Source organism: Anser brachyrhynchus (genome assembly GCF_964034855.1).
Source record: "Anser brachyrhynchus genome assembly, chromosome: 14".
Lineage (NCBI taxonomy): Eukaryota > Metazoa > Chordata > Aves > Anseriformes > Anatidae > Anser > Anser brachyrhynchus.
In genome coordinates this window covers 769,339-795,308 of record NC_137709.1, presented here as the reverse complement: position 1 = coordinate 795,308, position 25,970 = coordinate 769,339, and the positions used below count along the sequence as shown (strand labels likewise).

The following is a 25,970-nucleotide window of genomic DNA, read 5'->3' as shown; positions in this document are numbered from 1 at the left end:
TTCTAATGTCTCATGTCTGGCGTGCTATCCCATGATGACTGGAAACCACCTAGAGGTGTCTGAGTAACTTGGCCTTCTCCAGCTTTGACTTCATTTTGGGGAAGACCCTGTGCAGGAAGCAAAGGGGGACAGGAGCGCTGAGGGAGGAACGACGAATACGGGGACTGGTGTCAGATCAGCTCTGGTACCCAAAGCCTTCAGTGCCACAACAACTTCCAGACCTTGCAGGAATTAGAGAGCCTGTCCCACAGTTCCACAGAATTTCAGGCAGAACTCATGGCAGATGAATGGGTGTGGATAATTTAAAAAAAATCAGCTGACTCCAAATTTAAGTGTTCACAAAGGAAAAAAACCCACAGCACAGGTTTCATTAACTTCTCTGAATGTAAAGAAAACTGAAGACAACAAGCAGATAAAAACATGATGTGCTTACATAAAGAGACACACTAACCAAAGGAGACAACTCAGCAAATTAAGATTTTAACCTATCTTTCATAAGCAAAAAATAAAAAACACCTCTAAAGTAATCCTTCCAAAACACGTAAGGCAGACAACTACATTAGCCCGTTTTAGCAGCCAGATTTTTGAGGCATTGCCATTATACTGGGAACACATTCTGTCTGCAGCTCTCCTATTCCCCATGCAGGCACTTACTGCTTGTTCAAGTAAATCTCAAGCCTGACCTTGAAAACTGCAGACAGAAGTGAAGTGTTATATAACTAGTGACAGCCGAAGTTAAACAAATATTGCAGAAGTAGAAGTAAGACACGCATCACAAAAAGAAAAGAAAGGTCTTCCACCAAACAAGAATTTGAAGCAGCAGCACTCCCCAGGTAAGGCCTGCTGTTGACTGTACGTATTGGCAATTACAAATACCAATAACACTAACAGTGATGGAATTAAAAAACTATTTACTCCATTATTGGGCTACCCACACCTCATTCAGACGAACGCATGTTAATGTTAAAACACCAAAACCCAAACTTGGGCAGACTGCATAATTAAATCGCAAGATCACCCTGAGTACATTTCAAATTGGATTTTGCATGGGCTGAACTATGACATAATTAATCATCTATAACCACGTAAATACAACAATGTGAAAATAAACATATTAGTGATTCCGTTTCAGGGAGATGGAGGTGTTGCATTTTGTAAGTCAGCAGTTCTCAGAGACTAAGATGCTGTTTACTACCACTGTGCTTTTACAGCACTCGCCTCAACGGTCTGACTCATAAATAATTATGAAGCCTTGGGAATAACAACTTTTGTTGCAGCCAGCTGGTTTTATTTCTGAGCAATTCAGGCACCAGTCACTGTGTGCACACCAAAAGGAGCTTATTGCTGCAAAGAGGCACCAGGGTCACTGGGAAGGCACAGGGCAACGCGCTGCACTAGCCAGGATCTGGTACCTACTGAAGCGCTTTTACCATCACCACCAGAAATCAGCACAGCACTTGGCATCCCTTCAGCACTTTGGATTGAAGCGTTTCGGCGCTTGTGTGCGCACACGTGAGCACACAGCCCACTGTCGGGGCTGCGGGTAAGCAAGCCGTGCTGCCATCGAGCGGCATCGCCCCGGCCGGCGCGGGAGGCGCAGCGCGAGGGAAGGCAGCAGCCAGCAGCAGCCCCTGCCCCGAGCTGCAAACAAGGAAAAATTTCTGAGGTGGCTGCAAAAATGGTTACCGAGCAAAGCAATTTGTTAATAAAGGAAACGACTTCTCGTTTGGAAGCACTTGGGTGCAGTTTGGATGTCATTTTGTTTAAAATCTACTCTATGAGGACAAGCAGGCCACACACATCCAAAGGCCTTGAGAACGGGGCTGTGACCCACTTCATGAACCATTCATCTGGGAGAGAAATGCACAGATACTCAGAAAATTAATAGTAAGATGCCGAAAACAACATTACAGCCAGAGTGGCATGCTTTTTTGTTACAGAGTCTCAAGTTTGTCTGGGCTTTACCTTCCCTCTAGTAACTAACATTTGGTATTCACAGGGCTTTTGCTAGGTCTCCAAAGTGTGATTATATATCACAAAGTGCACAGAGGTTCTTGTTTAACTTGGTTAATTTGCCATTTCAGACCTTACAGGGGAGGCTGCACAGAGACAGAGAGAATGGCCAGCAATAAGGAACTAATTATACCAAGAACTCTACCCTAGGGAAGCTCCACAGACCATTAGGGGGAATGCTCCTACAGCTGAATGGGCTTGCTTCTTTGTTTTTTAAACCTGGGAGAGAGGTGCATACATCACACTAATATGTTTTCCACCTTAGTGCACCCATCACTGTTGAAATATAGACAATCCCAAGAAAGGGCTTCCATTTTATGAGCCACATCAAACTTTCCTCCTTCCAGAGGGCTACAGTGAGATCACCGCACACAAGAGCAAAGTGCAGAGCTTGTTGCTGCCAGGGTCGTTTGCTTCCTCATTGCAGGACATGCAGGAGTACGTGAAGGCACTGCATTGCTCCACAAACCCTCAGCAGCACACAAAGCATGTAAAGCATATTTTTACAAATCTTCCCACCATTGGAATGGAAACTACATCACAAGCAGCACGGGTACAGAAGGTGGCTGGGTTCAAGAGTTTTTCGACAAGCTGATGCCATCATGGCAGTCCCTGGGTGAGCAGATGTACTACCTTGGGACCGATTTTGTCTTCACTTCCAAATGACCGATTTGAGGTCTCTAGCACTATTCATTAATGAATTCGGGAGCTTTCAGCCTTCTGGGCACACAGTTTAATTTCTTTCAAAGTCTTCATCTCCAGTGGCTTTCAGCTTACACGTCCATTACTGTGCAAGGAAAGAAACCTCAGCCATCCTCAGCTCGTCTATACGCAGCCTGGTATTCATTTCAAACGCGTGCTTACTGTAGTCGGCACCGAATGGGCGCTGCCTGTCCCCAGGAGATGCAGCAGCCACAGGGACGGGCTGTGTCCTGCTGCCCTGTACGGGGCACACAGTCACTTTCTTCTCTGGAGGTCACTACGTTGCTCATTGCTGTACAGTCACAGCAGAGCTGTCCTGCCTGGAAGTACCAATACTCCCTAAAACCCGGGGCAGTTGTCATTCTTACAGCCTTTGCACCGTCACCTCTAGATCGGTTCTTTCAGTGACACTGTACGGCGAGACATCCCCGACAGCACTGCCTGACCTGCTTTGCAGACAAAGCTAGACAGCAAGCAGTCTTCGTCCTACCACCTGGGGGCTTCGAGCTGCATCCTCAGTGTCCCAGCTGAATCTCATTAATGCCGTGTTATTTAGCTCCACAGTTTCCAGACAGCTTTTTGCATCTGCTTACTGAAGACCACTGTAGCCCACATTACACTGCCAGAAAAGGGGTTGTACTCAAAAGGGCCATCACAGTGAAAAGCAGAAAACACGTTCTTAAACTGAGAGATCGATCATAATTTTATTCAACTGCTCTGTTCGAAGGCAGAGCGTATCCTGATATTTCAAAATGGCTGAAAAAATGTCGAAACGTTCACAAACCCAGACGAATTCACCCAGAATGAAAGAATGGAAACTGCAGCTCTTCATGTCATAAGCAGAATATTCTGAAGAGCAGCAGACATTTATGGTAGATGAAATAACAGACTCCAATAGAAGTTGGTTTAAACCTCTGGTTTGTGGATGATGGCGTAAATATTCATGAAGCATTCAGTGAATTGTACAATGTACCATGGACATCAGCAGAACTAATTGTGTCAGTAATTAAAGGTGTTTTATTGCATCTACATCAAAGAAACTTCACTGGTGCCAATCATGCTGCGATAGGATGCTGCTACTCACAGAAAATTCAGCAACAACACTACTACGAGAAGCATCACAAATTTTTATATTCATCATCATTGGTGCACATTAAAGCTGTCAAGCCCAATACTATTAAAATCAGTAAAGCTCTAAAAGATGCTCTTGAAATTTCCATGCTGCCACATCCATTTGAAAATCACCTAAATTGGATATTGCATTTCAGAACATAAAATAGGCCTGAAATCCTTCAAGCACATTACTAGATACTCGGGTTCTCTGTCCAGCACGTAAGACCATCCATGGGGAAACATTACCTCACATGTACTCAGACGTGTCATTTACTTTGAGCTAAACAACCGGACGGGAAAACCATCCTCCAGGAGCTAGCTTAATGATATCAGTGTCTAAATTCACAAGGAAGAGAAATGCTTCTGTCCTAGTTTTGAACAGGGTAGAGTTAATTTCCGCTATAGTGGCTGGTATGGCGCTGTGGTTTGGATTTAGGAGGAAAATAATGCTGATAACGCAGCAGCGTTTCAGCTGCTGCAGAGCAGTGCTTACACCAAGCCAAGGACTTTCCAGCCCCTCACACCGCCCTGCCAGGGAGGGGACAGGACCGGGACAGGTGGCCCAACCTGCACAGAGGGATGTTCCATGCCACGTGGTGTCATGCTCAGAAATAAAACCGAGCAGAGTTGGCTGGGAAGCTGCTGTTGCTTAAATTGTCTCTCGCTCAACCCATGAGTTTTACTTTTCTCCTCCCCCAGTTCTGCCCATCCTGCTGAGGGGCAGAGCGAGCGAACGGCTGCGTGGTGCTGAGCTGCCTGCCGGGCTAGACCACAGCAGGAAAAACACTAATAGGAGCTTGTGACCCACCAGCTTCTCACAACGCTTTGTAAGTGGAGCTACTTGAAAAATCATTTTTAGAGAGAGTTCTGTTAAGTCCTTTGCATTCTTTCACTCCAGAACAAAACCCACAGAATTGTCCCAGGACCACGACACTTGCAGAATACCGAGCAGAAAAAAACACAAGCTTACTTGGTGTGTGCAGTTCTGCTTTCAGATGTGATCAACTGATTGCTCAGCTTCGGCTGCTGCAAACAAAGTGGCAGAAAGATCACAGAAGTCAGTTCAGAAATATCTCAGCTCACTCAACCAAAGTGAACAGCCCTTTCTGAAATGGAGTAGCTGATTTGAGTGGCCACCAGGAGCTCAAGAGCGCAGTTTCTGTGTTCTGACGTATTAAAACAGGAGTTCAGTCCACAATAGGATAATCAGCTGGTAGCCACAAAGCATAATCAGCTTTATATACAGGAAAAACATACGCGCATTGTAGAAGCAATTTAAAAAGCCTCAGAAAAGTAATATCTTTAAGGCCTTTCCTAAACGCTAAAGTAACCTTTCATTGCTTGTTTAAATACCGTGAGGAGCTTTGTGCCATCACCGCGCTGGTCCTTGTTTAGCAACAGAGGGTGGACCAGCTCCTACTCGAAATGTGCTACCAGATGAATGCAGTCCCCAGGCCGTCCTCCCGTCTGTGCCCAGGAGGAGAGAGATGAGGAGACCCGTATCTGCAGCAGGTTCTGCAGGCAGAAAGAAATGCACATCTAGAACAGTAAACAATAACAGAAGGAACCAAGATTGGCTTCCAAGGAGGAAACGAGCCCGATTTCTACTGGGAAAATGTTAATATGCAGGCTGCCTAATTGAAATGAAGAGATACCCCCCTGATTTTCTCCATCTAAACAACTGGCATTTTGCCTCAAACACACATTCTTGAAAGCTGCTGACATATTCTCAGAGGCCTATCGATTTGTGCAGTGCAGATGGCATCCAGCGAGCGGGCTTTTCTCCGCACAGCTCCGAGGACACCGGCGCAGCGCAGCCCCACGTCCCCGGGCCGGCTCTCACCGCCCACTGCCGTGCTCGCCCCTGCCAGGGGCACGTCCCCACGGCCAGGCGCAGCACGGGGCCAGCAGACCCTCGGCAGCACAGCTCTGCCCGGCCTGACTGCAGCTTCAGGTTAACACAGAAATCAGGGGAAGATTGATCTGAAGTGGCCCAACTGCCGCTTACTCCGCTAAACGCTCCGTTCCGCTCTGGCAGAACGATTAATGCGTTTTCGTTAGGCACTTTCATTCTAAATGGGGGGAAACAATTTTCACTTGGTATTGAATTAACCCCCTACCTACCTCTTCTGAGCAGCGTACATGGGCAAAGGCAAACAGCTGCGGTACAGAGGCTTTGCCTTCTGGTCCCAAGCAATCTCAGAAAGCGTGAGGACGAGGGAGGAGCTGGAGGTGCTTGCAGCCCCCGGTGCCAGCAGCAGCAGACAGCTCTTGCCAGCACAGGAATCTGAGCAACATGAAACCTGAGCACTTTGTGGAAATGGTAGAAAAATCTTCACCGGTTACTAAGTTTTATCATCCAGATATACCATTCTGAAAGTTTGGTTTTGACTTCAGCATTGCATTGCATTTCTTGGGCTCTGTTGCCTCCCAGAAGCGGAGGCCTTTTCCCCCCTCCTCCTGTAGGCTTCCAAAGGAGCACAGGCTCCCGGGTGCCTGCATCACCTCTGACTTCAGAACCCAGATGATCTCGTGCCTGGAGGAAGTCTCATCTCTAGTGACCTGCAGCAGAGCTCTGAAAAATGGCAGAGGTATTTTGGCAACAACCAAAGACACTCAGGTCTGATCGCCAAAGTCCGGGAGTACCAGGCAGTGCCCTGAGGCTCAGGAACAGCTGGTTCCTTGCAGCGGGACACAACAGGCCCAGGCCTTACCACGACATGAGCAGCGTGGCTGCAGCTTTCGCCATTTTCTGTGTCCCCAGCCTGCACGCTGATGCGTCAGATCTGTGAGCTACAATTTGCAAGACTAGCATCCTATGAGCTGGCTATCTTGGCAGCACAAACTGTAACTGCAATAATACCATTTTGTTCATCTGCAAATCCTGTAGCAGGAAACACGCACCCAGCACCGTGACTGGGTCGTTTCAAATTCAGCACAAAGCAACCACGTAGTTACCAAAGCCTGCAACGCAGCAGGAGCTGAGCTGCAGCAGCTGACCACCTTAACCGCCCGCTACCTTAGTGGTGCTCCACGAAAGGCACCCAGTGGCTTGGGAAGGAGACTTGTTCCAATCCTACACACCTTCAGGGCACGCTTGGACTGTAGACTCCTGTCCAAGAGGTGCTTTAAGGCAGGTAAAACAGTCCTAAATGCCACACGAAAACCCTGTGGAGAACACGGCTCATACTCCGTGCTGCAAGGGGAGTGATGGCATGCCGAAGACGGACCCTGCTGTGGACCACACACACAGACGGTGTTCTGCACCATACAGAAAAATGCAGGCTCTGGTCTCTTGATTTTTATTTTTTTTTTTTTTTTTGAAGAGACATTCATCACTATGGCAGGTTTCCACCTGATAACACAAGGGGTGCGTTTTTTTCTCTGCACCAGATCCTGACATTCTAAAAGAGGAGCAAGCACCAAGCAGAGCACGGGGAGGCGAGAACGGAGCCAGCCCACGCCCCAGCGGGTGCTGCCTCCCCCGCCCATCCACCACGTCCCTTGCCCATCGGTACGGAGTTCAGCTAACCCACTGTCCTGCGCTGCTGTTTTTAAACCCTGTAGACAAGCCTGGAAGCATGCTGCCAAGAGATCAGGCTCCACGGGCTTTGAGGCAGGATCAGAGCCTCACCCTGCGCAGAGTTTTGTTTCCAAACCTCCATCATAAGGAAGCTCCATAAAAGTCACAGAACGCATGAGGCCAAGAGCAGCATTTGACCATCTGCAGTTATGATCATTTTCTGACGAAGATGCCTCCCCTCTCGCCGGATGGATCCCCATGAAGCCTCCTTCCCCCGCCACCCAAGGGGCGGCCCTGCCCCTCGGCAGCAGCAGCGATGCCGCTGGAGACGTGCTGCATGCAGGCAGCCGCGAGCGCGCTGCATCTCGCACAGACAGGAGATCGGAGCTGGGGAAGCGTTACCTTGCCAGCACGGTGGCATTTGTATTAAACTGCCCAACAAGACAACACCTGGCTTGTTCCCCCCCAGCTCCTCAGTGCCGACTTGTCACAGCCACATGAGGGGTTCATGAGCACAGCCAGAGCCCACGGATGCTCTGATCTGTGCAGAGGAGTCAGAAACCATGCCACCCTTTGCATACCACAGAATAAACCAAACACCTTATGCCCTGCTTCTAAGGGATCAGGCACAGATCACAGGGAAGAAACTAAAAGTGAAAAAACCCATACACCCCAACAACCACCTGAGCTCACTTGTGTTCCTGTGCACATGCTAGTAGTTTAAAAAAAAAGACTAATTGATATTGTTAACTGCTGGCTTTTTTTTTTTTTTTCTGGCTGCTGCTTCTGAATACAGTTCAGAAGAGGCGCAGACTGCTGACAATAGTGAACCAAGTAGCAGAAAAGCTCCAGTGACAGCTTAACGAAGCCCAGGATCCCCTGGCCCACAGGGACTGCAGAAGGACAGCTATGATGCGGCTACGTCAAGCTGTGAGCGTCAGAGGACGTAACCAGGGAATTCACTGATTGCTGTTTCTCATAATGCAAGAATAAGGAGGCATGAAATGAAGTGACAAGCAAGAAGTTAAACTAACAGATGGCGATCCTTTTAACACCAAACACAGCTAAACCGCACAGAAGCGATAGGATAGATTTGTGGAAATAACGGGCAAAGGCTAACACAACGCAGAGAGAAGCTCCCGCCCCGGAGCCCCGGCAGGCAGGGAGGCCCCAGCGCTGGCAGGTGGCACGCGGCGCCGCACCCTGCCCTCGCCCTGCTCCAGCCACCTCCGGGACACGCGCCCGCAGCACGCCGGCTGCGCGGGGCTCCGGCCGCCCCCTGCCCGCAGGCAGAAGCCCTGCCGGGGCCTGCCCTGCCCGGGCCTGCCCTGCCCGGCCTTCACACCCGCACACAGCAGGGCCTGCAGCAGCAGCGGGGCGCCTGCAGTTGTGAGAGCTGTGCCACGAGCACAAGGTCCGGAGCGGAGCAGCAAGGTTTTAAAAATCAGCCTTTGGCCCCCCTCTGGCAGCAGACAGGGGCCGTGGCTTACTCCTGTCCGAGTGGGCAGGGGCTGGAGACAAGGCCGCGCGGGCAGGAAGCCATCCCAGAGCCACCGAGGGGCAGGACAGGTCACGAGAGCAGATGGACTACTTTGATTTGTGTAGACGTATTATGATTAATACTTTGTGTTCACTTAACAGGCGTAAAAAGCCACTGACTATTCGTTTCCTACGGAGATGAAACGAAATCGTTTTCCTCTTTGTTAGACAGAGCGGGTGCTGACACGGCTGCTGGGATTTAGCAACATCCCCAGCTTCCATATGCCCGTGCATGAAAAGACATTTTCTGCCTCTGTGCCAGCCCTGCTAATTGAAAACATTTACAGAAAGTTTACACCAAACCTGTTTTCCACTGGAAAATGTTACTGTATTAAAAGCTCTTAAATAACCAATTGACAACATTTCATTAAATACTGTCAGAAGTGTCAAAACAAGGCATTTTAATATTAGTTTTCCATTGCCAAGCTTGTTATTATTTTTAATACAAGGCAGATTCATCACAGAAAGACACTTTGATTGATCTTAGATTTCCAAACTTTCACGTGAATTCAACAGTTAAATTTAATGCCAAAATATATGATTTCTGATCCCATTTGAGACCCTTTTCAGAAAGGCGTATGAGCTAGAAGTAACCAGGACCAGGACTTTTAGGAACTCCTTCCCCATCGTGCTGCTGGGTCCCACCTGCCCCATATAGCAGATCCCTGCCCCGTGAGGAGCCCGAACTGTTTACAGACCTCCCATCAACCATTTTGTAGCACCAGAGGCATGAAGGCAGGGATTATTCTAATTTTTAAAACAAATATGGACCTGTAAGAGGTCCATCAGATTTTGAACAGACATAAAACGAAGAATGAGAACAAAACCCATGTTGCCAGCAGCCGTTGTGATCCTGCTCCGTGCAGTACGCAGGTGGAACCATTCTGGCTGCAGAGCCCATGCAGCCTTAATTCAAGCTTATTCCCTAATGAAGATTAACAGCCTCCTGCAGCTCTGCATTAAAGAGGGGGGTGGAGGGGTATAACAAAGTCTTACTTTAAGAATGACCTCAAGAATTGCTTTCCTAACCTGGCCTAAATTAAATAAGTCTTTTTCAAGAGACTGCTTGCACAAATTAAAAGACCATTTGAAATATAAACCTTCCTTTCCACATCACAAAAGCAAGGCAAAAAGAAATCACATTCTGTTCTTTCCCAGTAATTGCACAAGGGCTCGATATTAACCTGGTCAATGAAACTCAATCAGTTGATCATCACAGGTAACACCGAACAGAGCAGGTAGTTCTTTCTTGGGAACACTTCCCTGCAAGTGAAACAAAGGAGCATTTACCCGATATTCGCTCCTTGCTCACGCATTTCGAGCTCACTCTGAAATTGCATGCTTAATGGGATTTTGAACGATCACCTGCTACTGCTGGAAGTAACCCCCAGCTCACGGGCTCGCTTTTACAGAGCCTGCTCTTACAGGCTAAGCTGCGATCACTGGTCATTAGGAAGGGATTTTATGGAAGGAAAATGGGAAAGCGAAGACAGAAGAATTACTATTTAATTCATGATCTTCTGGGCCCTCGGTCAGTGATATTAAGAAGAAAAATCTTCCAATAAAGAAAAAAAAAGTAATAATTTCAAAGTGATGGGAATTCTTCCTAAAAGAAAAAAAAAAGGAGTTCATTACAGTCTAAAGCAGCAACAAGTACAGAAGAAACATAAGATGAAATAGCAAGAAAAAAAAAAAAAAGAAGTCCTGCTCCAAATTGCAGAATTTTCCCCTGGCTCCGGAGATGAAAGCCCACGAATTACAGCCTAATCTACCGGGAGGCAGCTGCCAGCACTGCCCTGCCCTCCCGCAGAGCGGGGCTCACCCGCAGCCAGCTCTGCCTGGAAGAAGGGGAGCAGAGAGCGGCAGCGCCAGGGCGGCACCGAGGTGCTGCTCCAAGCAAGAACGCACCGGAGAAAATCCCCTAATTGTTGATCCGGCATCAGCGGGATCATCCTGTTACTTGTCCCTGAGCCTGCTTGTCCCCCGTTAACTGACACCCTGCGTTTGTCTCTGCGGGCAGCCAAGAGAAAGGGGACGGGACCTGTGCTCGCTGCCACCCCCCCAGCGCAGCCCCAGCCGCGGGCAGCCTCTCACCAGCGGGCACAGCCGAGCAGACAGAGCCCGCTGCCGGGCCCAAGGACACCCGATCCCATCGTACAGCCGAGGAACTGAGCTCCAAGCTGCTGCTTCTCCCCAGGTTCTTGACTCCTCTCACTGCTCGCAGCCAGCGGGCGGGAGAGCCGCAGCCAGGCCCGGTGACCCGTCGGGACGTGCTGCGCAGCACCGGAGGGCCGGGGAGGACAACGGCAGTGCCACTTGGCTCAGGCCACGCAGCAATAGGGCTAGAGGTGAAAACACGATTCAGAAGCCATCGATTGCTTCTAATACAGTCAACAACGATGCCAACGCAAGCACTTCTCATTAGCTCCAGACTGTAGGGTCTCACAACTAAGTGAGGCTCTCAGGCACTGGGCGTCCTTGCAGGAAAAGGCTTGAAATGCGAGCTGGACACATCCCACGGACACACGAGTTCCGAGTCCCCAGTACTACCACCGCACCCAGAACAGGTGGGAAGGAGGCACGGCTCGTGGTGCTTGAGCACAGTGCCTGGCCAGGAGCCCCACAGCACTGCTTGGGCAGGGAACACCAAGGAGAAGGGGGCCCCTGATCCTCCCCACGCTGCCGGGAGGCACAGCCCTGTCCTCCAACAGCAGGAGGAAATTTTATCCTGATCACAGAGTGTAGCAACAGACAGCTAACCCCGAAGCTTTCTCTGAGCCCAAGGAAGGCATCCACTCGCTAAGGGAACAGCTGCATTTTCCTTCTTCTCACTAGCAGTACAAAACACCAACAATTTCTAATGTATTTAGATGGAGTGCCATACAAAAAAAAAAAAATTCACTGTAAAAGATTTATCATCATCAATTTGTTTCTAGAATAAGCTATTTCGGCCACTTGTAACATTAGTTGAGCCTAGCTTTCTTTTAAGATGCAATTCACCACCAACTGTACAGCTTAGAGACTCGCTCCCAGGCAGATAATTATGGCTGCAGGTTTCAGATTTACGGTTCTGCCAGCTGTGTGTTAGAGACCGTGCTGGGACACAGCAAAAGGCAAAGCTTTCTTTGTTCACCTTTGGTTTATCTGCAGTTCCAGTAAAACTGAGATCCAAACAACAGAGCAAACATGTTATTTTGGTGACATCTAAAAAAAGAGCATTTGAAATCATCCAGCAAATCCTGCAGCCTCCTCCAGCTAACAAAGGCAGTAGGCAACAAGCGGTTGGGGATCAACTCAATAAAGTCAGAGAAGTGTGCTGTCCATGCTCCTGATCTCTGGAGTGGAAAAAAGCCATGGACAAGTGCACTTCATTGCCATCAAACCAGGACTTAGCCCTCTCTCCCAGCAGCTAACGTCATCGGGCCTGGGTCTCATCTCGTTAGGCAGGGAGCGCTCCTTCTTCTACCAACATGACTGGAATTGGAAGTTCTCAATCCTTTTTTTTTTTTCCTCCAGACAAAAGAAAGTCCAGATAGTGACTGCCGGCCCTGGCAGTCGGTGCAGCAGAGCCTAGTGCCCACCCACCCCCACGCAGGGGGACGGACTGCAAGCCCCGTGCCCCGGCAGAGCACCGCGCCTGGATCCATAACCAGAAAGGGGCAGAGCAACAGAAGCTGCATCCGCTGATGTGAGAGCGGTAGGTAGAGCCACTGAGCCTCATGTAAATACATTATTGATTTTTTTCCTCCTCCAGATGGTGCAATTCAGAAAAAAAAATTGTTTTTAAATTATGCCTTGCAGAAACACCAAGAAGTGCAGCTAATAACAAGCATATTTCAGGTGAACACCGACCTCCTTTTCTCTCCCCATCAAGTGCAAGCATCCAGAGTACTGCAAGCACTTTCTGTAAATTACCTGCAGCCCGTGGACTTGAGCAGAAGGCACTCTAATTGCAACTACAGCACGGCAACCTCTTACCTAGCGCTCAGTTGTGTTTCCGGCGGTATTCAAAGATGGCTACAGAAAACAACTCAGGTTAGTTGCACAGTTCAGTGTTACTCTTGCCTTTCCTTTTAAAGTAAAATAAAGTGTACCCAGGAAAAAATCATTTGACTATGAGCCGGCATGCTTGTGCCTTAAGCATGCTCAGAGAGGCTTCAGCAAACAGCGCGGGCAGAAGCCAGAAGCCACGAGCTGGCTCCTGCTGCCTGCCTTGGGCCAGGCGTCCCCGCACGTCGCAGCCTGCGGCACCATCCCCACCACCACCACGCAGACGGCTTCTTGGTAAGGCACTAATTAGGAGCTGGGGCTCGTTACCAGAGGCTGCTTTAAAATCAGCAGGTGGAAGACCTGGCAGGGCTGCGTGGAGCTGCTGCTGCTGCAGTCTGGGGAGGAACAGGGAAGCGTGGTCCCCTCTGGAACTTTAAATGGGAAGAAAAGGATTTGAGTCAACGCTTCCCTGTTGTTAGAAGCTGAAGCACCTCTGTCCTTTCCCCACCATAAAGGATGGGAAGATTTCAACTCCTGCAGCAGGAGCTGGAACGTGATTTTTCCATAGCAAAGCAAAGGCGAGAGTGAAAATGCACAAGTTTCCCCCCTAGAAGCCCATTGCTCACTTGTAAATTAACATCAGACCAACAAACGTAACTACTAACACCGTTTTGCTACCAAAAGCCGCTTGTTAGACCCTTTACTCCCTGAGGACGTTAAGGTGCATTGTCATGGATTTTGTGCTTGTTCTGGTTTTAATTTCTACACACCAAGTAAAAGTCTTCATTTCTGGAAAAACATCCGTTGGCCAAAGCACAAGACTGCTATGCAAACTGCTGCCATTCCGACAGAAAACAGGAGCTCAAGCCCTCTGATGTTATTGTTACAGCTGATATTTTCTGAGACCAGTCAGCAGGTGATGCAGCAACCCTCAGCACCCCGACAAGCCTCAGGAAGTTGCGGGCACGCAGAAGCAGCAGGGCCCAGGGAGGGGGAAAATAAATGAACGAAGAATGTCGGTTTAGAGTAGACGGGTTCACTGAGTTCGGCTGGAAGGAACTTACAGCGTGCAGCAGGCCCAGCCTGATGACCACTTGGCCGCTTCCAGGTTTAACCAACAGCTAAAGCATATTAAGGGCATTATCCAAGCCCCTCTTCCTCTTCACTGAGGGCGTTGCCAAGACCTGGGGACCTGAGGCCCCCAGCGGGTCCTTCCCATCCAGGCTCTCCCATGACCTTCATGGAGGAGGCCACTGCAGGTAGAAAAGGTTTAAGCTTTTTCCCCAAAAATTTTGCTTCTGAGAAACCAGGAACATGCGCACTGCCTTTTTCCCCACCTCAAACTCCGTACCAGACCTATTAATAAAGCAATGGACTTTGTAGATACCGGGATCTGGTACACAAATGTACCCCCCTCCTAGCAACACACAGGGCTGATCTTAGAGAAAACTAAATGGATTCCCCATGCGCTCAGGAATATTTCTCAGCTAGCCCCAGGATTGTCTACCTATAAAAATTGCATCCTTGTAATTCCAGCTCCTCTCAGAAAACCTGACCAGCTATTCCTGCATCCTGCAGCTCAGTAAGAGCAGGCTGCCCCGACTGAGGAAGGACAAACTGATTTCAAAGCCCCAGGCACACAACAGCCCCCCGGGAGCTGCACCATGCCCCACAAGCCCGCACAGCTCCGGGCTCACCTGGGGAGCAAGGCTGCAGCTGCGACTCCAACGCCTGCTTCGCATCTTGTAGGGAACGACAGAAGCTAATGGGCAACCTCGAAAAAATAAAATAAAATTTAAGACTTCACTTCCTGGCTCTTTTCCCAGTACTTTAAAAAACTGCTGTAAAGTAGGTCAGCATACAGCGTGGAATTTCCCAGCTATTTGCACCTCCTAACATAAAGGTGAACACCAGAGGGGAAGGACTTGTACTGCGAGTGAAAAACAGGCTCAGGGACATCTTAAAATACGAAAGGTGGCTTTTGGCTGGTGGTCTGCTCAGGAAGCCCGCTCCTGGAGCGGCCGAACACAGCCGGGATGTCACGGGCACAGACCCTGATGGCTGCAGAAAGTCACGGAGATCGGATACATGCAGATTTTGGATATAACTATTGGCTCCTATGTGCTCATGTATTTTAAAAATAATACACCTGACAAGATTGATTGAGGAAAAAATCATCGGTTTCTCATGTTAAAAGTCAGACTGCATGACTTGATGTTACGTGAGCTCCGTCAGGTAGATCAAGGGGAGCATTTATCTGTGAGAGCTCCGCATCTACCCTAACTCAAGCATAAACACCCTGGAAGCTTCTGCGCTGATCTTACAAGCACGAGGAGCGCAGCGGCCACGAGGAGCTAGCACGGCCACGAGGAGCACCAAGCAGAGCCCGCTGCAGGGGAGCAGCGGAACAGGCCCTGACCAGAGCTGACCCTGAACCAAGGCATCAGAGTGAAACCATTCTCCCAAGACATATCATGAAGGATAAAGTTATTGTGCTTGCTGACATAAATCTAAACATGTGTGGCAATAGAAAACACATCAGCCTCTGTAGGAAGCAGCTTTGGGGGATCAGAGTTCAAGCTGATCATACAAACGACTCCAGGGATGCCCGTGTTGCACCACCCCACCCCTACGTTTGCACTCCTTGTGCAGAGCCCCGCAGCCCAGCACCCTGTTTCGGACCTTCTCTGGCACAGAGGCGGACGCAGGCAGCAGAGGACGGCTCTGGCTCCCTCGCCGCGGGGAGGCTGCTGCAGGCGCCAGCAGGCAGCGGGGAAGGGATGCTGCAGGCAGGAAGCGGCACCAGCAGGGGAACCGGCAGCACAGCTTCCAGGAGATCTCCCTCGTGTCCAAAGCCTGCAGTTTCAGTACTAGCCTTTATATCACATTCAAACACACTTGCATTTTTTATCCTTCTTTGGATTTAGAAGCAAAGAAAAGTATTGAGAATCTAGATGTTGCATCACATTCCCCAAACATTAATTTCCCTCCTGTTTCTATTTTTACTTCCCTCTCTCTAAAGAGATGTTAGGTTCCTGGCAGAAGTAATTGCCAAGAAGTGATTTATTCACCCGACAGGAAGAAGACAAGAGGTGAGATGTGCGCTCCTGCCCCAGAGCAAGCGTCCCCACGGACCGAGCCCGGCCACCCTGAGCAGCGGGACGGGGAGCGCCCGGCTCTGCCCTCTCCACCCCGTCGCCCCACGGCTGCTCCGGCACCACCAGCGATGTGCTGGGGCACCAGGAGCGAGTTTTGGGGCACGTCTGCTCAGAAGGACGACGGTGACGCGGCGAGCAAACCCCAGCCACCAAACACCGGCTCTCGGGCCTGATCCCACGCCTGGCTGCTGCCAGCCCCACAGCGCAGGGGCTGGGTGCTCGGAAGCCCCCCGGGAGCAGGGCCTGGTGCAGGGACCTGCTGGCGACAGCCTGAGCCCCCCGCCCGGGCACGAGTCTGCTTTCCTCTCCTTATACAGGGAGAGAAGCTGGTGGCCAGGTTGTTTATACAATAACAACAACAGACGTACTTGATCAGGTCAGAGACTAAAGAAAAATTTGGATAACTAAATAAAACCCATGATTGTATACATACACACACACACGCGTATGTAAAGGTTGTCAGCAATTTGCTGTTGTGCTTCTGAATCCAATCGCAGTACTCTCTCCTGGAGGCTCAGGCTCAGCTGCTGTAACAGAAAGAGCTCGTCTGTATTTAAACACAATTTCCTGCCTGGTAGAACACTTCTCATCACGCTGGGTTATCATTAATTACTGCCTTTGCTTTATATTTCCTCATAGTAAAGGGCAACTTGTGGGTCTCCGCAATACCTGCAGAGAAAAGCAGTTACAGCCTCGTCGTTGGCAGGTAGCAGAGATTTTATGGGGCTTTCCGAACAATATACATTCTGCTTACTTGTTAATGAGATTTATTCTAGTACTTTGTTTTATTGTAGCACACCAACTCAGAAGCTTCACAGCCATTACACGACAGCTTCTCTGACCAGTTTTTAGTATTTAAAATCTTTTTTTTCCTGAGGTGTTACAAAGGGAAAAGCTGAACACGGAGAAGGAAAGTAAAGCTTGCTTATAAACGTCACGCAGAATCTCAATTTAAGTCAGCCCGATTTCAAGCAGCAGTTACGCTATTCAGGTCAAGCTGCAGAGCACTGCCATCCCCTCCAGCACAGAAACCCGAGAGCCAGAGGCTCCTACCTGAGGCCGGCACCCAGGGGCAGGCAGAGCGCCACAGCAGGAGGACAAAGCAAACTCCAAGCCCCTGCAGCAGCACCCAGCTGCCAAGAGAGGCTCAGGCCCCAGCGGAGATGCAGCCACCTGTTTCCCAGCAGCCGACTGAGTATTAAATAAAATCCTGGCGACGCCCCCCAGGTGTCTCCATCGCAGCCACCAGCGGAAGCCTGCGCTCCCACAGCACCGAGTGCTTTCCTGGTGCGCTGAGGACCAGGTGGCATCCCTGCCCCGCGGCACAAGGAGTGTCCCTTCTCGTCTGACGCTGCCTCTGGACAAGTGTTTTGGTGGGCAATTTCTCATCCCATCTACCTGCGATAGATGAACAGCTTTTCCTTCTCACACCAGCTGCAGGAGCTACAACCACACAAATACACACAGTTGTTTTTTAAATGAGATTCATTACAGTTTGATCGATTTTCTGTGCATAAATAATTGCAGAAGCTCTTTATCTTCTTCCTAAGAGTTGCATCTTTCCTCCCGAGTGCTCAGGAAGCTGGCCGCTTTTCATATTAACCATGAAGAAAGTGCTGTAGGCTTAAAAAATACAAAGCAACAAAGCGTAGCAATGCGAGCAGCGTTAGGAGCACAGCAGCGCCCCTGACAAGGGCTCACTGCAGGCACTCCGCTCGCTAGCAGGAGGGAGGGAAGAGTTTCCCAGGACGAGCACACGGCACGGCCCCGCTCGGCCCAAAGCTGGGCCAGAACCTGCCTGCGCCAGGGCTCGGGCTCGCAGCAGGCGCCGGGCTTCAGGGCTGCGGCCCTGTCGCTGCAGGCAGGCAGCGCTCCTGCAAGGCTGCCGTGCCCCAGGGCAGACGCAGGGAAGAGGCAGGCCTTTTCCCCCGGCTGGGGAAGGCAGCAGAGCTGCTGTCGGAGCATCACGGCGCGGCGGTTCACGCCTTAGGCTCAGCGGGGCAGGAGGCTCGCTGCCCGCCTGCTGCCGCCCCTCCGCCTGCCCCACTCCTCCGGCAGGCAGCAGAGCGGGCCCAGCACCGGGCAGACGATCCAGCACGGCTCCGTGCCTCCCTGGGAAGGCTTTTCCCCCGTGATGGACGAGGATAGCAGGGAGCTGACTGCCTGCTATAGAGTGAATAATGCCAGCCTTGACTCTGGCCGTGGCACGAGCCGTAGGCTGGGTGTCGTGCCCTGAAACCTGCCGTGCCACAACACCGAAACGTGGGTGTCTGGCTGCTCGTGGCCGTGCTGCTGCCCTAGTGAACGTGAACGTACCCAAACCTGCCCAAATTTACAAGGCACCCGCTCGTGAGGGACCAGGCTGGAGCCCACGGCGCCAGGCAGCAGCGTGGCTGCGAGCAGCTCCTGGACGGGGCCTGGGGAAGCAGGGGGAGAAGCTGGGGACGGTGCTCCGGGCTGTCCTCGCTGACCTTCATCCCAGAAAATGTCCAGCGCATAAATGCTGGTCCTGTGGGGCCATTCCACAATCATCCCTTTGTTGGTATCCTCCCACCAAGTCGTTGAGGATACCACGAGCCCAAATAAAGAAATGCAACATTATACACGGATATAGATCAGGAAGAGTGTTCGTGCAGCTTTTAGGAAGAAATAACAACATTAAAAAACCTTTTCTATAAAAGTACATTTTGTTCAACATCCTGTTTTTGTAAGACTACACCATAATAGAACTGAGTCATCTCATGGCATTATACCACGATTTGATCTAATTTTCCTAATATTTCCCCCCCATCTGTTCCATCATTACAGGACAAATTGTCACCCTGCGAGTGAAGGACAGAGAGAAATGCCATAGCTAGAGATTATTATAATTTATACTTAGAGTTCATCTTGTTGTTTAAATGCAGCAACTGCGTGCAATGGCCGGGAAAACGACGCGCTCGTACAAATGGCTGAGTCTGGGGAGAGGCCAGCACCGGCTCGACACCGCTGTCGGCAGCTGCCCTGGTGCCAGTCAGTACCTGCAGAGACCTGGTGGTGAGGAGCCCGTCAGCCTCCTGGGCAGCGCCCTGACAGCAGCCAGGGGCTGGACACGGAGAGAAAACTCCTGCAGCAGCGAGGGGTGAGTGGGGAAGCAGCGGGGTGAGCGGGGCGCGCTGCCCGCCCCCAGGCGCACCCAGGTGCCGTCCCTCGCCCCGCGTGCAGCAGGGACTGGTCTGGGTGCTCAGCCTGCGCCCTGGGAGGGACAGAGCCTGGAGCTCTGCTCACCTCAGCGACTGCAGGTCTCAGAGCTGGGGACAGGTGAAATGCATTCCTCAGACTCTGGAAACAAAGTCTTCGGCTTTTCTTTTTCATTTCTATCTGTATATAAATATGTGTCACAGGCCTGACATCTGTCACTGCTTCACACACTCACTGCTCTGGCTGCTCTGCTTCACGCACACTGACTTGTTTTTCCTCCTACGACTGAAGGCAGCACCCCCGGACCCCAGCCCCTGCTACCCACAGCGCCGCGGGACACCCGGCGGCAGCACAGTGCCCGGGCCAGCCCCCGGCGCGGTGCCCTGCGGTGCCCTGCGGTGCCCTGCGGTGCCCGGGGGTGCCGCGGGGCCGGGGGCCTGGCCGCCTTCCTTCCCGCGTGGGGCACAGCCAGCACCACCCCTCCTGCCGTCCGGGCTCCCTGGAAAGCCATCCGTGCAGTCGGGAAACACAAGTTAAGCGTCCTTGCCTCCGAAGCGAGGGAATACACTTGTCCTTTCTATTCTCTTTAATTTTTGAAGCAAACAGTTTATCGGCGCTGCTGTGCCAGTCACCTTGGGCTGGCTATTAAATTTGCCAGTAACCTCAGGGATGGCTGCAAAGCGGGTAGCAGGGTTTTTCTGCAGCATGTAGCATTAGTCAGCTCCACGTGTCACACGCTAGCACAAATGGGCAAAGATCACCCGCTGCCGCGGAAGGTTAAAAGCTTTTCCATTAGCAACTTTGTTGGATGCATTTTGTAAAAAGATAAAGCACTATGAGAAAATAAAGACTTGTCATTTACCTCTGCAAATAATTCAGGGCTGATAATAAGAATGAATCAATCAAGGCAGGGCAATCGTATTGCAAGGTCTTTCTGAGCGGTGTGAATGGAAAAAGCCTATAAAATCCTGGCACTTAAACAGCTTCTCCGCATCGCTTTGGAAAAGACCAAGATTGCCAAAGAGAGTCCAGTCTGCTTCTCTGGCAGAAGACTCTCTGACGTTTAGAACAAATGAGAATCAAAGCAAAAGTAAGTGAAAAATGGGTTTGAAGGAACTCTACAGAGAAATCTGAGAACATGCCACTGAAATGGAAAGTTTGTGCTCAGAGCCTGGGTCCGGACATCCCCAGCACAGTCTGTTACTAAACCAGAAATCTGCGAGGGAGAATGGGACAGAAGCGGTAGGAAAGGGCCAACACAGAAGCCAAAAAGCTCCTGTCGGGATGGGAGCCTGAAGCGGAGGTGCCCCAGGCCCCAGGTCCTTCAACACCCCCAGCACAGCTCCGGGGGAGCCCCCACCGCTCCCAGCAGCCGCCAAGGAAGAGGAGGAGGAGGAGGAGGAGGCAGCAATGTGCTGCAGCCACCTCGCATCCCCGGAGCGGGACCCCCGTGGCAGGACCCCAGCCAAGGTCCTGGGAACCCCTCCGTAGCCTTGAGGTACACAAACACTTTCTCAAGACCGTCAGCAGTTAGCCCCAGCGACGCCAAAGGCACACGGCCATTTCCAGGTTTCCGTGCCGGTCGCCCTGGCGCGCAGCTCGGGCACCAAGAAAGGTCCCGGCTCTGCAGAGCCCAGGCGGGCGGCAGATCCGCCACGTGCACGGGAGGGTGGCCTGGGCCTTTAAAGGCCAAATCATTCGATTTCTGCACAAAGCAGAGCCATTCCTGACATTTGGAACAATTTATATCTCATGCGCCTGGCGTCTGGCAGTTAAAAAAAAAAATCAGTGGAAATTTACTGTCTCTTCCCCACAAAGACAGTGTTAGTGACCTAAGATTACAGTGATGTCCCTCCAAATGTCAGAAACATTTAAAACACTTTCTGTTTACAAGGCAGCCGCAAATGTGACAGTTTTTTCAATGCCACGCTCTGAAACACATCCTGCCTCTCAATAGCAATGTCCCTTTTCACAAGGCGTTCCTAATTGATTGTGGGAGCAAATGAAATTATTTTCCCTTTGAAAGGACTGAATCATGCATGTTCTTTATCTCCTTCTAAAGTATAATGGAACTTTTGTTGATTTTTTTTGAAGGAAAATACCGTTCACCACACATTCAGCACTTTAAAAACTTGATTTCTAAAGAGCACAAAAGATCAGTGCCAGTCTGCAGAGTCCATTTTTATCTGGGCACTTTGTTTCTTCAGCTAATGCAAAACAAAACATAATGGCATTAGATGGATTTAGAGTGTTCTGCATTTAATTGGTCTCTTGTCTGCTCATTGCTTGCCCATGTCTGCTGTTTTAGGCTCCCAGCCAAACCAGGTTTTCTGGTCTGCAGTGAAGGAGAGCAGTTTACTGACTGGAAGAAAAAAAATAAAAATTAAATTTAAAAAAAAAAAATAGTTCCAGTCAAATTCAGCAAAAAGATTTTGTCTGCATAAATAACCATGAGGCAAGATACTGAGAAATTTCCAATGGACATAAAAGTTTTAAAAATCAAACCAGTGGGAAGCGGGATGTTGGCACAGGTGCGGGTCACCGGGAGCCCCGCGCCCTGCCGCGTTTGTGCTCTGCACAGGGCATCGACCGCAGCACCGGGGAGGAGAATGCCCGGGCAGTCCTAGGAACCCCGCGCTTCCCCGGGTGGGTCGCGATCTTGTCCCCATCCCTGCCCCTTCCACCACGAACCCCCCGCACCCCTTCCCCAAATCCACACCAGCTCCTCGCCCACTTTTCTCCTGAGCAGGCTTCCCTAAAACAGCTTTAATTGCTGGACATGCCCTAAACGTTCCCACGGCTTAAGGCACTGCCTGGCTGCACGGGAGGAGCGCGGGATCGTGGCTCCCACTTTGCCCGGGAACGTCCCCGGGGGCAGGCAGGCTCCATCGCCGGCACGGCGAGCGTTTACCAGGCTCACCGCATCGGGGGCTCGTCCATCTCCTGTCCTTAAAAGCAGGGACTTTGTGCAATGATCAAAGGGGAAATAAATGGAAACCGCTGGCCTGGGCTCTGCCTGCTCCCTCTGCGCCCTGGGGGACCAGCACCCCGATGTCCTTCATTTGGCGACGGACGGGCACCGTGGCTTACTGAAGGAAGGCTTTCTGCTCAGCTCCTTCCCCAGAGGGCAAAGCTCTTCCCACAGCAAAGGTAGCTACAAGCTTGGCTTTCCCCAGGGCCCCGTTAGTGCTTCCAATAAGGCAACTAATTAATATTAAAATAGATAAGTGCTCTAAATCTTGCCACTCCTACAGAAGTGTTTGTATCATTAGGCAGACAAACATGAAACAGAATTCACAAAACAAGAAACAAATGGGGGGGGGGGGGGGGGGGGAAGAAACGTACCTGAAAACTGGGAACGAGCCTTTTCAAAGCACGGGGTCTGATTAATCCTCGTACTTCAGAGCCACCAGCTCCCCAGCACGAGGTGAGCGGCCGCTTCAGGGAGGGCAAACCTCGGCTGCTGTCCTCCAGCCTCCCAGGCCTGCAGGCGCCGGCCAGGAGCAGCAGCTGCAGCACCCGGCCTGCATCACGGCCACCGCTGGGCCACCGCCACGGCCACAGCCCTCCAGGCCCCGGCTCTGCCTCTCCCCTGCTCCGTCCTCACGCCCTGCTCCCCCCGGCCCAGCCTCATCCCTCGCGGTCCCCTCACGCCGCGCTCCCCTCTCGCACCTTCTGCGGCTCTGCCATGCCGCTCCCCGGGGCCCACCCCCAGCCAGGGCCACCCGGGGCCGGGCGCTGCCACCCCTCCTGTCTCCTGTCCCCAGGTGCCCCGTGTGGCTCCCCCAGGCCCCAGCGGTCCCTCTGTGTGAGCCCGGGAGACAAGAGGCGGCGCCCGGCCATGGCCGTGCCTGTGCCCAGCCCCAGGAGGGCCTCCAGGGGCAACCAAACCAGGAGCCAGGCAGGGCCGACCCCGCGCAGCGGCTTGTGCAGGGCCACGCAGCACCCGCAGGCCTCCCCTGGGGGTAAAAGTCACCTTTTAGAGCACACGGGTGCCTGTGCTCAGGCACAAGTAGCGTCCCGGGCTCTTGAGGAAACGGAGCGCCGAGCCCGAGCCCAGCTGCGGGCAGCAGGGAGCCCCCAGCCCGGCCGGGGCAGCAGGGAGCCCCCCTCAGCGCCACGCGGGGCTCGCTGGAGCTCCCACCTCGAACACACAAAGGGGTTGTTTTTAAACCAAACCGAAGCAGCCCATCGGATCCTGACACTGTTGTTGTTGCAATTAAATATCTGGAGCAGAAACCTGTTCCTAGTGAAATTATTTTCCTCAGCCAACTGTTCGATTTCCTCATGTAATAAAATGTGTCATCTTTCTGGATACACAGAGCTGCGCATATGTCACAGCAAGGAAGGGTTTGAAAACTTACAGGCTTTTTTGCAGCATTTATGGTGATTCTCCCGAACCTCAGCCAGCAGCCAGGGTGTGATATTTAAGGCACCTGCACACGTTTACAGTAAATAGACTAGAAAATCCGAATCATCTGGCCCACTGGAGGAGGGAAGCAGGCAGCTGAGAAAGAAGGGAAGGAGTAACGCAGAGGCAGCTTTGGCCGCGTGAAGCCGAGCCCCCAGAGCTCGGCCGGCACCTGGAGCCGAGGGGGTTTTAGGTGACTCCAGGGGTGGTGTCATGCCAGGAGCATCAGCACTTCTTTTACATCCTTAAACATCCTGTTGCCTTCCAAAGCCAGCTCCAGGTTTGCGTGTCCCCGCTCTCTGCTCGGCTCACACGTCCTCACCACGTCCCCACCCAGCCCAGCCCGACGCAGCGAGGGCCGGGGGGCTTCGGAGACTTCACCCAAGAGGCTGAGCACAGCAGGAGATGTCGGAAGAGGAAACTGTTCGTAAATGCAGCGCATTATGAAAATGCTCTGCTACATCCATGAAGTTAAAGCACCCTAAGGTTTTCCTAAGAGAGCCACGTGGGGTTCAGGCAGTGAGGCGAAATGAAACCCAGCAAGACGGCAAACATCTTGAGCGAGACGAGCGGGGCAGCCGCGGCGGCTGGCTTCACAAACATACCGCAAACAGAGAAATGAACTCCAGCTGACATCCGGCATTCATCTACCAGAGACAAGAGCTGGTGAGCAGACAAAGAAGATGACTTTTTAATGGAAATGTTCATAGTCGCTTTAGTACAATAATTAAGAGAATAAAATACTAATTTTCTCAATTTTTAAATTTAACTTTGTCATTTCAGGGCTTTGACCAAAGTTACCTGTGTGTATTTTTAGTCCACACATTAAGCAAGAATTAATTAAATTCCTAGAATTAAGCAAGTGTGTATTAACTACTCTGATAAAACAATCTGGAAAAAAAAGTATTTCTTTTTCTGCTGCCATCCTGTTATTTAGAAAAGCAGGTCTGTAGAAGTGTTGGGACTGATTTCTGAGGGCCAGAGCTGCTCAAGTCCCCCAGCACCATCTGGGCCCCAGGAATAACTCACGCCACCATTTAAACAGTCATGACTGCAGCTGGCAAAAGTTTCAGACATTTGAAAAATTACATAAAAATTACCAATGAGCTTTCTCATGGTTTGAGCAGTTCCGGTTAGGTCCTGGGGCTTCCCACACCCACAGCACCAAATCCCAACGTGCAACCCTGCGGGGTCCCACGGGACCCATCCACCCCCCTGCCCATGGCCCCTGGCTCTTCCCGTCACCCACAGCCATGCTGTGGGAGGGAAGGCAGGGGTGGACAGCTGCTTGCAGCAGGATTTCTGCTTCAACAAGGGACACGGTCCTGGGAAGGCTTCAGATCAAAAGCCTCCTGCAGCAGCAGCATGCCACCTGGAGCAGGCTCACCAGGGGTGTTCTGCAGCCGGGCCAGGAGCAGTGAGGCAAGGCGGTCCTTCCGCATCCAGCAACGCCCGGACAGATCCACCACCCTGAGCACAATCCCCAGCCTCCCCAAAAGCAGCCTGCTCCCAGGTGAAGGCTTAACCCTTCTGTGTGAGGCACCCAGCAGCGTGCAGATGGGTAACTTAGTCTTTGAAACAGGAACCGGATTTCATTGGACTTTTATTACTCACATACTACTCCGACTTTCAGGGCGGAGGGAGAAAGCATATGCTTACTATCCTAATCCCAAAATCCATAGCACTAGAAGAATAAAAAGGTTACTCCTAAAATTGTTCTTTGTAACTAAAAAGGAAGTAATTTGATAGTTTCCTCAGGCACACAAAGCAGTAACTCAAGAAGAATAAATACGTTAATGAATGTATTTAGTCTTGGCCTTTACGTTTCATAAATATGTACCATTTGGCATCCGGAGTCTAAACTCACAAGAGCCAGTTACCAACCAAAATAAGAAGGAAAAAGGGAAGTATCTTGTTCTGCTGTGCCAATACAAAATCCGTCCATCATAAAGGCCCAGGTCTCATCTCGTTCATCCCAAGGCAGGGGCCAGCGCTCGCGACGCAGCCGCAGCCCCCCGGGCCGGGCGGCTGAGCCACGCGCTGCCCGCGGCACCACGCCTGGCAGCGCCGCACCGCACCCGGGTGCAGCGAAGGGAAGAGCCCAGCCAGGGTTCACATCGCATCTGAGAAAAAAACACCCAACCTGCCCCCAAAAATGAAGCTGGCCCTTCTGCTTTATGGCAGTCAGCTAATGGGCTCGAATCTCCACAAAGAACGCTGAATTCAAGGCATCTCAGTTCAAGTGTGGTGTCAACCAGCTTCAGTAAAGGTATCGAAGCTGGTCTGTGCTTACCTGAATTTTCAAAGACAGTTTAGAAATAAAACTATTCTGTTGCAGTGC

General features: G+C 51.2%; 1 long non-coding RNA gene across 1 annotated transcript in view; it reads right to left on the bottom strand.

The window, feature by feature from the left end:
- LOC308177516 overlaps window positions 1–17,692 on the bottom strand; it is a 74,862-nt gene extending 57,170 nt beyond the window's left edge. Inside the window, exons 1-4 of the long non-coding RNA XR_013939182.1 lie at window positions 17,092–17,692; window positions 16,472–16,565; window positions 5,182–5,343; window positions 4,799–4,854 (exon numbers count right to left, since the gene is read on the bottom strand). This is a non-coding gene — a long non-coding RNA (uncharacterized lncRNA). The remainder of the gene's footprint in view (window positions 1–4,798; window positions 4,855–5,181; window positions 5,344–16,471; window positions 16,566–17,091) is intronic.
- Between the last annotated feature and the right edge of the window lie 8,278 nt (window positions 17,693–25,970).